We start from the raw sequence: 12,267 nt of genomic DNA on the forward strand, positions 1-12,267 counted from the left end.
TCATAAAAAGAATTTAAGATTCCTTCTTTGCTTGTTTTGTCAAATAGTTTGTATAGTATTTAGTTGTTCTTTAAATGTTTGATAGAACTCACTTGTGAATCCATCTGGCTCTGGGGTTGTTGTTTTTTTGTTTTTGTTTTTGTTTTTGTTTTGTTTTGTTTTAGGGAACTTTTGAGTGAGGAAATTCTCTCTTTCCCAGAGTCACACACCAGTAGGTGTCAAAGGTGAGATTTGAACTCAGGCCCTTCTGACTCTGTGTACTGTCCTTCACTAACTTTCCCATCAGCACATCTGAGAGATACAAAGGGTTTTGTGAGATCTGAGGAAGAAAAAGATCTTGACTGACTAGGAGAAATAGGGCAGGCCTACGTGAAAGATTTCTACTTTAAAGGATGGGTAGGAATTTAGTAGTTAAAGAAAGAGGGATACAGTTCCAGGAAAAGGGCATTAAGGCATGGAAACAAAAGGTATTTTCCAGAGGTCACTGAGTTGTCCAGTTTGAATGCAGCATGGATTTCTTGGAGAGAAATACCATGAAATAAGCCTGGGGAGAGCAGGACCCTGCTCTATCATGAGGGACCTCGAATGCCGATAGAAGGAGTGGAAACTTGCTTGAGTAGGTCATAGGGAAGCTTTGGAGATGAATGACCAGAGGATGAAGGGATTAGATCTCTCCTTTAAGGCTGTGTAGCCTGGTAGTAGAATGGAGGTCAGAGAGAAGGAAGGAGAAACCAGAAGCAGAAAAAATGATTGTAATAGTTCCTTAAGGGTCATACCAACAGCCTGTCCTAGGGTGGAAAAGATGGCGGGAGTAATGAGAAGAAGGGGCTGGCTGTGAGAGAAGACTGTCCTTTCTGTTTCTCCCTGGACCTCTGCTCAGGCTGGTCAGATAAGTGTAGAATAATGAAGACCCTTAAAGAGTTTATACATCTTTGGGGGCAGCTAGAATTGGATGAGCCTGAACAATGTGGGCTAGAACAAGGGGCCCTTGGGAGAAGGCCAGGCCAGTAACTGGAGGACGATCCTGGAGGTGGGGATGGGACGGGGGCAGAGAGAGAGTTTATGTGCTGGTGCGGGATGAGCAGACCTAGCATGTGGGGTATTGTATAATAAAAAGCATTTGTTGGCTTTGAACTATGGGGAGTGAACTGAAGATAAGGTTAAACTGTTCTCTTTCTTGGGCAAAGGACAGAACTATAATTTTAGAAAATGAAAGCCTTTTCCCTTGTTCCTCTTTGTAAGAAGCAGAAGCAAGTATTTAGGGATCATCTGTAGAATAAGGGAATTAGTCAAGAATTCACTAGGTGGGTTTCAGAGGTCTTGTCCAGCTTTAGTATTCTGTTAGGCTATAATCAGGGCAGAAGTTAAAAAGAAAATTCTGCCAAGTTAGCAAGTATTCATTAAGCCCTGTGCTAGGTCTGGGAGTCACAAAATCAAAACTTGGCTCCTCCCTTCTTTCACCTAGGATGGGGGGAGGATTATTGGTCCCCTCTTTGGGGCATCTGTATAGCACCCCATCTGAGAACTACCCCTCCAGTTGGCACTTGAGACTCACAGATTGGGTCTCCCAGAGGGTGAAATGACTGCTGCCTCATGTCCAATTACTCTTTTTTTTTTTAACCCTTACCTTCTGCCTTAGTATCAGCAATGGGGGTTAAGTGACTTGCTCAGGGTCACACATCTAGGACATATCTGAGGCCAGATTTGACCCCAGGTCCTCCTGACTCCAGATCTAACATTCTGTTTACTCCTTAGCTGCCCCACAGTTCCTCTTTAGGTCCACACTTCTAAAACTAAGGTTCATGATCCACCACCAGACTACTAACCTTTCATTGCCAGCCAGTAGACACAGCTCAAAGCCAAAGCATTTACTAAGACAGCATGGGGAATACAGGCTGTAGAACATTTTCCCAGTAAACCTAGAGCACGCAGCATCCATGGGATAAATGGGCACATGCATAGAGAAGTCCCCTGATAGTGAGGCTAACATATATGGAACACCTGTGGCCAAGGGAGCCCCAGCCTGCAATGGCCTTTCTCTTCTTGCGGGTCCTCATGATGCTTCCCCCCATCCTCGGGTACCATGTCTCTGCTGAGAAGCTGGGAGGCTCTCTCCGCCAGGCTCCCTGTCCTGCTCCTCTCCAAAGCAAGACTTCTGAATGTCAGACTTAATTCTTTCCCAAATCCATAACTGTCAGGGGTCACTTTCCTTGGAGCCATTTCAACTGCCCTTGCTTCCTATTGGCTCCCATGTCCCCTCTTTGGAGAATAACTCTGATGCAAATAACTCCATCCATGGGCGATGAGGATGAGGGAGGACAGATGCCTCCCCCTTCCCTATTAAGGGTGCAAGGGAAGAGGCTAAAAGAGCTCCAATCTCAAGAGCTGGGTTCTTCCTCCTCCATATTATAGGCCACATTCCTTGAAGTTGCTTCCAGGCTAGCGCTCTAAAGCTGTCACTAGCTGACCCTCGGGTTCCTTCAAAGAGGAGTAGTGTAGACGCTTCATTTAACGAATGAACATTTTGCTGTGTTCCCTACCCCTTCTGTGATTTTTTTTCCCCAGAAGGGTTGGGCAGGGGAAATCAATTGATCAAGGATATTCCCTTCCCTACAACTGTCTCTTGATCATGGGAACTGTAAGGGGAGAGACAGACAGACAGTGGGAGAGACAGAGAGACAGAGGGATGAGGAGTTGTCCTTTTTGATAAACCAGTGTCTTATGTTCCTTCTTCTCTGATTCTGGAGATGGACTCCATGGCTTCTTATTGATGAAATAAATTCTCCTCCTTTCCTTTTAAAGCCAATCCATACTTTTCCCTTATCCCTTACATTCCTAGACAGAATATACCCGGGTTTCAGCAATGTATCTGGCAAGAGAAGATGGAGAAATGTGAGCTAAATGATAACAGGGAACCTGTTGACCAACCAGAAAATCCCTACTCACTGCTTCCTACTTGTGTGACCTAGGGCAAATCTCTTCATTTCTCTGGGCCTTAGTTTCCTCATCTGTAAAATAAATGGGGTTGAATGAGATGGTCTTGTTCAGTCCCCTCTTGTGCCAAATCTATGGTCCTATGAACCAGCAAGAATGTGTGACTACATCAATGTCAGCTTGGAATGAAGTCTCTGCTTGAGTCCCCCAGAGATTTGCCCTCTGCCCCGTTCTCTTATGCAGTCTTTTTCCCCTCAAGAAACTTGGATGAGGACAAATGTGGCATTTGTATTAAATCTCTTCTTCTTTTTAACCCTTAAACCTTCCGTCTTAGAATTGATGCTGAAATATGGATAGCTGGGTTTGTAGTCTTGATGGCTTCACAGTTTAGAATATTACTCAACAACTAGGTTTACTAGTCTATCAATACTAATCTGGCCTCAGACACTTCCTAGCTATGTGACCCTGGGCAAGGCACTTCACCCTCATTGTCTAGCCCTTAGTCTTCGTGAGTTCAAATCCAGCCTCAGACACTTCCTAGTTGTGTAACTTGGGTCAAGTCACTTACCCTTGTTTGCCTCAGTTTCCTCTAATGTAAAATGCACTGGAGAAGGCAATGACAAATCAGTCTCTTTGCCAAGAAAACCCCAAATGGAGTCACAGAGAGTCAGACATGCCTGAAAAAAATGACAATAACAAAGGAAAATTTTGTTGTTAATCAGAGCTATCCAAGAGCATAGTTGGAGCCCTGTCTGAATGCCCCCTTCTTAGAGGTGCTTTCAGACGACTTAGATTAGATCCTCTCCGAGGGACCCGTGAGCTCTCAGAATCTAAGAATTCTGGACTATGAAGAACTTGGTTCTGGGCCCAGGAGGAAGGTCACAGAATGGCAGAGCTTGCCACTTTGCAAAGAGGAACAGAATAGGTTCTCCTCTGACTGTCTGAACTTGACTCTGGGGACCATTTCTGGGATTTTAGTCCTTGAGTAATTGACGTAAGGCAATAGGACCACAGATTTCGAGTTGGAATGGAACTCTGAGGCCATTGACTCCAACTCCCTCATTTTACAGAGAAGAAAACGGACGCACAAAGCTCAAGTGACTTGTCCAAGAACATTTCAGTCAGTCAGTCAATGAACATTTATTAAATGTCTACTACTACTACTCCAGGCAGTGTGCTGAGCTCTGGGGGAAGCACCTTCAAGTATGGGCCCTGGGTGTGAGTGTGTGGGTGGGGGCAGTTCTAGCCTGAATCTCCAAGTTTAGTTTCATCATAGTACATTGTGGTAAAGGGAGGCTTTCTTAAGAGATTTTTCTGCCTTGCTGCTTCTTGAACTAGTCCCAGGGGTGCAGTAGTTAAGATTCTGGGTCCAGTGTCAGGAAGACACGAATTTAAATGCAGCTGTGGGACCCTGAACAAGTCACTTGATCTCTATTTGCTTCAGTTTCCTCATCTATAAAATGGGGCTAATAACATGAGAAAATAGTTACATAATAACTTAGGTCCTTCCTTCCTTCCTTCCTTCCTTCCTTCCTTCCTTCCTTCCTTCCTTCCTTCCTTCCTTCCTTCCTTCCTTCCTTCCTTCCTTCCTTCCTTCCTTCCTTCCTTCCTTCCTTCCTTCTCTTCTCTTCTCTCCTCTCTCTTGTCCATCCTACTTGAAATATTCCCCCAAAAGGTAGTGTTGACATTTAAGTCAAAGCCTGAAGACTATTTCCATTCTTCATTGGTTGCTTAAAAGAGTGTCCAAGGGAGCAGTTGAGGAGAATCTACCCAAAGAGAGAAAGGACTTCTCCCTATCTACTTGCCCCAGGGTGAAGAGAAGTCCTGTTGGCTTTCTGGCCCAAGAGTGATCAGGGGCCTGGGACCCCAAGCAGGTTAGCTTAGCCTGAGTCTCAGGGCATTTCCAGCTTCTGTGTAGTTTCCCCATTCTCACCCAGAGGGATGGGATGGGGAAATAAGGGTAAGCAGCAGTCATAAGACATGGAGGGAACAGTAGGACACCCAAGAAACCAAGGAGAGCATTAGGGACTGGGAGCCATGAAGGAGAGTCATAAAGGGATTGGGAACTCTGAATGAGAGAAATTGAGGCATCCAAAGGGGTGGGTTTTGAGATCTGTGAAAACAAAGGAACTGAGGGCATGGGAAGGGGAGAGGAGAGGAGAATCATGGAAGTCATGAATGGAAGGAATGAGCCAAAGACTTGGAAGAGAAGATGGCAGGGGTATTTGAGGGGGGACTCGAGAGCATGGAGTGCTAGGAAGGGAATCGGCACGGGTTGTTCGTTCCTCCTTGGACTTGGGCAAGCTGTCCCTTGGCTGATTTCCAGAAGTGCGTCCTTTATCCCAACTCTCTCTCTTCCGAGGTGAGACTCTCCTGCAACTAAGGAATGGATGTGAAGCTTGGTGCTTGTTCAGGCGTGCTGGAAGGCTATAGCCCCAGATTTCCTACCACATGGGACCTCCTAGAAAGGCCCGATTAACCTACTGTGCCTCTAGGGTGTCAGCCAAGGGATTTTGAGGTTCTTCTTGGGGTCCTGCTTTTACCCTTCTCACCTCCTCTACACATTCCAGTGAGGTCCCTCCAGGAGAGCATTGCCACCTCCTCAGTTAAACAGGATTGCATGGGAAAGGAAGGTTTGGCAGGTGGGAAAGAGTGGGATAAAATAAGCCTCCTTGTACACAGCCCCCAGGATGTAGCAGTGAGAAGGTTTGGGGTGAGGACCAGGCCAGCTTGGACAGTGTCCTCTCTTTAGCCAAAAGCATTCTTGAGATAAGCTTAGCTTCTGAGAGTGCAAAGTGGAAATTCTTGGTGATGCTTGGGCCTCTTATCTTAGCAGCAAAGCTGGGAAAGGTTGAGCCCTCTGGCTTCCCCAAGCAAAGCTGTGTTGGAACTGGGCAGCTCAGGGCCAAGCATCCTGGGAATGAAGCCGGTCTGCTGGTGTCCCTGTCTGCATTCCCCACAGTCTGAAGAGTCTAGAACACAGGTGAAAGTCCCCTGGTCTGACTTCCTACTCCCTCTTGAGCCTTCCTCTGGGTCCTGTCCAGCTTCTGGCTGGAGAATTGGGACCTCTTCCCCAGCCTCGGCAGCTTCACCCCAATCTCTCTTCCTATAGAGCTCCTGATCCCTTTCTTCATCCCTCAGATCACCCTCTAGGAGGCCTTGGGAATTCCCTTTGGCCTCTCTGGTCTCCTCATGCCCCAAATCCTGCTTTCGTCATGCAACCCCAGTACCCCAAAGGCTAGTTAGAGCGCATGGCTTCAGGCTGAATGAGCAGACATATGGAAGTACTTTGAAAACCTTAAAATACTCTATAAACATTTGCTATTATCATTGTTGTTCTTCTTGTTGTTATCCCAGGACTCTGGAATGGAAAAAGATAGGTCTTGAGTCAGTCTGTAAAGCTCTGAGGTCCTTGGAGACTTGTGTCCTGTTTGGATATGGCTGGGGGATAGAGGAAGGCATATTCTTGAGTTGACAGCCTATTCCTTTGGAAACAATGGAAATTTTTTTTCTTTTTTAACCCTTCTCTTCCATTTTAGAATCAATACTGTGTATGTATCAGTTCCAAGGCAGAAGAGTGGTAAAGGCTGGGGGTCAAGTGACTTGCCCAGGGTCACACAGCTGGGAAGTGTCTGAGGCTAGATTTGAAGCTAGGACCTCCCGTCTCTAGACCTGACTCTCAATCCACTGAGCCACCCAGCTGCCCCCAACAATGGTGGGCATCTATCTGAGGCAGCTGAGTCAAAGCCTTTCTATAGGCTGGGGGATGGAGTAGATGACCTCTGAAATGTCTTCTGGCCCAAGGAGCCTGGTGGAACAGAGAGGATGCTCATCACATTGGTAGGGAACATGAAGACTTGGGATGGCCAACACATTGGATCCAGAGTCAGAAGCGGAAAAAGATCTCAACAGGATAGAATATGAAGAAACTAAAATTTTTATAGTGATAAATGGAAAGTCTTAACCTTGGGTTGAAAAAAAAAATCCTCTTCCTAGCAGTTTATCTGAAAAAAAGAAAAGGGAATTTGGGGAGTTTAATATGTCAGCAGCATGATAGGGCAGCCAAGAAGAATGTCAGCAGAGCATAGTGGGTAAAACAATGGATCTGCATCCAGGAAGACCTGAGCTCAGATTCTATTCCTGACCCTCACTAGCTTTGTGATCACAAAGCTTCTGTTTTCTCATCTGTAACTTGGAGGTAATAACACCTGGGGTACTTGCCTCATAGGTTTCTTATGTGATTCCGATGATATTTGTGAAGTGTTTTGCAAACTCTGACACACTATAAAAATGTCAATTAATATTTATATTAACCATAAAATGGACGCAATCTTCTGCTGCCTTAAAAGAGGACAGTGAACCAGCCCATGTGTGTTTGGGAGTAGAGGGTTTCCCCCATGACTCACCAGCCAAGGAGAAGATGGTTGCCCCAAGTATAGGAAAACCAGCAATATGGAATGGAGGTCTTTTGGTTCTTTTATTCTTCTTCCCTCTTGCTAGGTCCCAGGCTTTGGATATGATAGGAGTTTGTCTCAGCCAGGCTCCTAGCACTTGATACTCCCTTCTTAGTGAACTTCAGGACAAATAGAGTACTAGGTACAGTTCTCAGGACCACTTTTTACAAAGAGCATGGGTACGAGTATTCAGGGCAGGGGAACTGGGTGGATAAGAGTCCTCAAGTGCAAAGAACTAGGGGTGACGCTCTGGAAGCTACCAAAAAGTAAACGTAGACTTGATTTAAAGAAGAGCTTCCTGCCAGTGCCATCTGGAAACTGGATGGGGTATTTGGGGAGGTGGTGGGTTCCCCTTCACTAGAGGTCTTCAGGTGAATTCTAGAAGGGGTTCCTGTTCAGGGGGAGGTTGAAAGGGAAGACCTCTGAGGTCACCACCATCTCTGAAATGCTCCAACTTCCTGCAGGGATCTTGCCCAATTGTGTCCTGATGCTATTTAGGGACTCTGTCTCTTCTCTGCACAGTCTTGTAAATAACTCCTTGTCCAGGCAAATTATATATTCCATGTTAAAGACAGTGCCTCATTCTTGAGCATAGTGCCTGGTAAGACCTTAATAATCTCTCTCTCTCTCTCTCTCTCTCTCTCTCTCTCTCTCTCTCTCTCTCTCTCTCTCTCTCTCTCTCTCCCCTCCTCTTCCTCTTCTCCCTCTTCCTCCATTTTCTCTCTCTCTCTCCTCCCTTCTTTTTTTCTCTCTCTCTCCCCCCTCTTCCTCTTCTCCTTCTTCCTCCCTCCCTTCTCTCTCTCTCTCTCTCTCTCTCTCTCTCTCTCCCTCCTCTTCTCCCTCTCCTTCCCTCCCTCTCTCTCTCTCTCTCTCTCTCTCTCTCTCTCTCTCTCTCTCTCTCTCTCTCTCTCTCTCTCTCTCTCTCTCCCTCCTCTTCTCCCTCTCCCTCCCTCCCTCCCTCTCTCTCTCTCTATATATATATATATATTTCTCTCTCTCTCTCTCTCTCTCTCTCTCTCTCTCTCTCTCTCTCTCTCCCCCTCCCTCCCTCCCTCCTCTCTCCCTCTATCTCTCTTTTTCTTTCTTTCCTCCTCCTTCTCCCTCTCTCCTTCCCTCTCTCCTTTCTCTCTCCCTCCTTCCTACATACACACATATTCATCTACTTGAATCTTTCAAAATGCTTCTAGTTTGGCAGGCTGGTGAAACCTTTTACTGGGCTGGTAGGTTTTATGTTCCCTTTTGTAAGTCTGAATGCCGGGGTCAGCTCTGCTCAGGGCTTTGGAACAGATACAAGTCATTTTAATAACATGAGTCTGTTACGGGAAAATGTTTGCTCAGCCTTGCTCAGACGCTGGGGACTCTACTGTACTTGGGTGTTTGGGAATCACTTAATCCAACCCCAAGTCCTTTCTTGACCCCTCCTTGACTCATTAGTTTACAGAGACTTTTATTGCTCCAACTGCAGTCCAATTAACTGTGACTAAAATTCCCCGACTTTATTTTTTTTTCCTTCTAAAAGGCATTTCCCAAATTCATTGTGGTTTTTCATGATAACAACTTGATTCCCCGATTCAGGAGAATCTTGGCTTTGGAAATTGTGAAATCCCCAGGAATATGGGGATAGATTTCATCTTGGGCATGAGAACCATTGACTTGTAAGATATCTTATCTTACTTTAGGAGGCCCCTTCTGGCATTTTCCTTTTTCTTCCAATCCCATGCCCTTGTCAACTGTCTCCTTTTCTTTTGCCAAAAAAGACAGGTCTGGTCTTCTACCAGGTGAAGATCTGAGGGTATCTGCCTTGTTTTTTGAGGGAGAAGGAATTCTAACCTGGTCCCCCAGTGAGAAGTTGGTTGCTAAGCAGTAGCCATGTCAGGGTACCAAGTCAGGAAACAGCAATAAGGAGTTACTGGGCCTAAGAACTGCAGCTAACCAGCAAGAAAGGAGGAGAAAACTGCTTTTTTGCTTCTTTTGTTCTGCCTCCCCTCAGCAAGTCCCAGGGTCCCAGACTCTGGATGTGATAGGAGTTTGTCTTTTCTTCTTCCTGTCTCAAAGCACTTGATACTCCCCTTATACATTTATATTTTAATTTGTATTTTGTTTATCTCTCTCCTTATCTTATCTTCCTTCTAGAGCTAGGACTAGGACTTATTTATCTTTTAATGGCCCCCAGCTTCCTTGCCTGTGCTAGGCACATCACAAATGTTTATGGAGTCAGTGAATTGGTGGCTGTTTCCCCTGCTAGCTACTGTCAGGAAATCAGTGCCTCTCCTTGGAAACAATGACCCAGGGAATCCGAGGAGGAGGGTGCTCCTTCCTCCGCTTTCTTCAAGGTTGGTCTCAGGATGCTACCTCCCCGGAAAAGGCTTTCCTGCTCCCTCCTGCTTGTTCATCTCTCTCCCTCCTTCCATCATCTTGAATTTTCTTGATTTATTTAGAGTTTTGGATCCTTCTGGTGGAATGTTAGTTTCTCAAGAACAAGAATTTGTTGGTTTTTTTGGTTTTTTGTTTTGCCTAATGTTGAACTGATTTCATCTGGTTTGATGAAAGGAGGACAAGAGGGCAGACACAGAAAAGATCAGAAGAAGCTTGGTAGTTCCACTCCCAAAGAGAGGAACCTTTCAAAGCTCTGAAGAATAAATCTCTCTCATTCGATTCATGGGTTTTCTTTCTTGAGAGGAAGGGAAGCTGGTTTATGTGGAAGGTAGGTTAAGATGAAGGGGGGGAATGGACAGATGGATGCTAAGAATATACCCAAGCACTGTGTAGAAGTACATCATCAGTGGCTGATAAATGTCTGTTGAGTGGATGGATGGTTACACCTATGGATGGGTAAAATGGATTGAAAACCAAAGGAAGATGAGTCAGAGGTGGTTTCCACCATGGCTGGGGTGAAGGAGAGTCTATTACTCTATGCCTTTAGGCCACATTCGTGCCTAGGGATGGGCCTACCTTACCTTGGGAAACAACTGAAGAAGTTGCCTTAAGGTAAGGTGTGTTTCTTGTCCTTTACCCCATCCATGACTTCACTTGGGCCTCCCTTTCTTCATCTAAAATTCCAGGACTCATTCCTCTGTAGCCAGGCTCTTCTTTCTCTAGAACCTCTCATCTTCATACATAGCAGGCCTTTAGTGAATGTTGGTTAAGGGAACGGGCCCTTTACCACTTCTGGGCCTGTAGAGCTTCACCCTGAGGTGAAGAGGCCCTGAGGTCTTTGGTGCAAGGACTTGCGAGTTCACAGCAGTGTGGCATCAAGAGAATGAGCTTAGCTTGCTTTGGGAAGGGTATTCCACCTTTTGCTTGAGTCAGAAGGCTTTATTTATCCACCCTTTAAAAATGATTGATGGGGCAGCTAAGAGACTCAATGGTTAGAGAGCCAGGCCTGGAGTTGGGAAGACCTGGGTTCAAATGTGGCCTCAGCCACTTCCTAGCTGAGTAATTCCAGGCAAGTCACTTGGCCCCAGTTGCCTAGCTTTTATTGCTCTTTTGTCTTCGAATTGATACTAAGAAGGAAGGTTAAGGTTTTAAGAAAGAAATAAAAAGAGAGCAGAGACAAAGAGGGAAGAAGGGAAAGGGAGAGAGACAAAGAGAGAGAGGAGGAAGAGGGAGGGAGAGAGAGAGAGAGAGAAAGAGAGAGAGAGAGAAGGAGGGAGGGAGCCAAAGAAAGAGAGGAGAGAAGGGGAAGAGAAAGAGACAGAGAAGAGAGAAGGGGAGAGAGACAGAGAAGAGAAGAGGGGAGAGAGAGAGAGAAGGAGGGAGGGAGGAAAGAAAGGGCAAGGGAGGGAGGAAAGAAAGGGGAAGGGAGAGAGCCAAAGAGAGAGAAAGAGAGAAGGGGAGAGAGAAAGAGAGAGAGAGGAGAGGGGAAGGGAGAAAGACAGAGAGAAGGGGGAAGAGGGGGAGAGAGAAGGGGAGGGAGGAGGGAGAAAAAGTGAGACAGAGAGAGAGAGAAAAGAAAGCTCAGGGTTGATCTCATGAACCCTGAGAGAGCATCTTAACAGACTAGAACCTTTGGTAACACCCAGTTAAGATGAAATATAATAAAAATAAATGTAAAGTCTTATATTTGGATTCAAAAAGGCAGTCTAATAAGTACAACATAGGGAAGGCACAGCTGAGGACAATTCATCTGTTATATCAGTTACTTTTCCATCATGTCCAACTGCATTACAAGGGGTAGCTTTATGGGTGAGGAGAAATATATTAAAAAATGAAGATAATGTCAAAAACAAGATATCAATTTTTTAACCCTTACTTCTTGGTAACAACTCTAAGATATCAGTTTTTTTTAACCCTTACCTTCTGTCTTAGAATCAATACTGTGTATGTATCAGTTCCAAGGCAGAACAGTGGTAATGGGGTTAAGTGACTTGCCCAGGGTCACACAATTAGGAAGTATCTGAGGCCTAATTTGAACCCAGGTTCAAAGGCCTAGCAGGAAGAAGTCCAGGTCTGCTTTTTCAGGTCTATCCCTACGTATATGCCTTAGTACTATTTATTATCTCTATCTGCAGTGCTCCTTATACCTCTGAATCTATGTGCCAAGTACTTTTGATAATCTGGTATATTTGTGTAGTATACTTTTCTTTTTCTTATTTATCCCCCATAGTAGCAACTAGGTGACATAGTGGATGAGTGCTGGTTCAAATCCAGTCTCAGACATTTAGTACAAAGTCAATTAACCTGTCTTTACCTCAGTTCCCTCAACTGAAAAATGGGAATAACAACAGTACTTACCTCACAGGATTATTGTGAGAATCAAATTTGATAAAATCTATAGGGCACTTTGCACAATGCCTTGCTCATAGTAGGTACTTAGTAAACACTTCTCTTCGCCTTTCAAAGTGACTAAAAAAGGTTACTCTCCTAAGGAGTATGCAAT

The 12,267-nt window shown here is 45.3% G+C and overlaps 1 protein-coding gene across 21 annotated transcripts in view; it reads left to right on the top strand.

Moving 5' to 3' along the window:
• DENND2B (DENN domain containing 2B) overlaps positions 1-12,267 on the top strand; it is a 277,741-nt gene that overhangs the window by 233,504 nt on the left and 31,970 nt on the right. The window contains exon 1 of one of the 21 annotated variants that reach the window (XM_056802136.1): positions 203-224. The exons of 19 other annotated variants lie outside the window; for them this stretch is intronic. The gene's annotated coding sequence lies outside the window, so the exon portion shown is untranslated. Of the gene's footprint in view, positions 1-202; positions 225-8,507; positions 10,093-12,267 lie in introns of those variants that run through there. One more of the 21 variants, XM_056802135.1, reaches the window with a different exon arrangement.

This window comes from Monodelphis domestica, chromosome 6, assembly GCF_027887165.1.
Source record: "Monodelphis domestica isolate mMonDom1 chromosome 6, mMonDom1.pri, whole genome shotgun sequence".
NCBI lineage: Eukaryota > Metazoa > Chordata > Mammalia > Didelphimorphia > Didelphidae > Monodelphis > Monodelphis domestica.